Here is a 1,147-nt window from a genome sequence, read left to right on the forward strand (position 1 = left end):
CCTTCCTTTTGGGCACGACATAGAACTGTTTGTAATTTGTATTTGACTGAGGTGGGAGAGTTTTATACATGGATCGGAGGGGGGGGGGGGGGGGTGGGTGGGTATGTCGGGAGCGGATCAGCAACGATTTTTGTAAAGCTAAATGGTTGGAGATGAACGATGTCCTGTGAAAGTCAAAGGAGAGTCCAAATTTGCGCTCCAGCTGAATGAAAGTTGAAACGGACAGTGGGGGTGGGGGCGGGGGTGGGGATGAGGTGGATGGGGGTGTTGAACTTTAGAAACATCAACTCTTTCTTTCGCTGGAGTGTCTGTAAATTCACGAATGCGATTGTGGGGATTTCCCAGGTGTCTGACCAACACAGGTTAACTCAGAAAGCGCAAAAAAACAAGTCTGGCGGCGGAACGAAGTTGAGGGGTGGATGTTGCAGTGAGTGCTGGGACGGGGCGGCGTGAGAGCACACTGGGAGAAGAAACAAGCGTCGGGACAAGCAGGAGAAGAGAGGATGAACAAAAACTGGAAGAAAAAAAACTGAAAAAAACCCCACAACTACAACACCTGGTTGGTAAGTATTAGAAGAAAAGAACAAGTCGCGTAAGGCGAAAATACAATATTTAGTCAAGTAGCTGTCGAACTCACAGAATGAAACTGAACGCAATACAACGCAGCAAGACCGTATACTCGTGGTCCACCGCTCACGGCATAGGCAGTGAAATTGACAAGAAGAGCGGGGTAGTGGTTACGCTATGCTGCATAGCACGCTTTTCTGTACCTCTCTTCGTTTTAACTTTCTGAGCGTGTTTTTAATCCAAACATATCATATCTATATATTTTTGGAATCAGGAACCGACAAGGAATAAGATGAAAGTGTTTTTAAATTGATTTCGAAAAAAAACATTTGATAATAATTTTTATATATTTAATTTTCAGAGCTTGTTTTTAATCCGAATATAACATATTTATATGTTTTTGGAATCAGCAAATGATGGAGAATAAGATAAACGTAAATTTGGATCGTTTTATACATTTTTATTTTTTTTTTTACAATTTTCAGATTTTTAATGACCAAAGTCATTAATTAATTTTTAAGCCACCAAGCTGAAATGCAATACCAAACCCCGGGCTTCGTCGAAGAGTACTTGACCAAAA

General features: G+C 41.5%; 1 protein-coding gene across 2 annotated transcripts in view; it reads left to right on the forward strand.

Moving 5' to 3' along the window:
- Positions 1-348: 348 nt before the first annotated feature.
- LOC138961541 (tubby protein homolog) overlaps positions 349-1,147 on the forward strand; it is a 43,629-nt gene continuing 42,830 nt past the window's right edge. The window contains exon 1 of one of the 2 annotated variants that reach the window (XM_070333200.1): positions 349-563. The gene's annotated coding sequence lies outside the window, so the exon portion shown is untranslated. The remainder of the gene's footprint in view (positions 564-1,147) is intronic. The other variant, XM_070333201.1, reaches the window with a different exon arrangement.

This window comes from Littorina saxatilis, linkage group LG3, assembly GCF_037325665.1.
Source record: "Littorina saxatilis isolate snail1 linkage group LG3, US_GU_Lsax_2.0, whole genome shotgun sequence".
NCBI lineage: Eukaryota > Metazoa > Mollusca > Gastropoda > Littorinimorpha > Littorinidae > Littorina > Littorina saxatilis.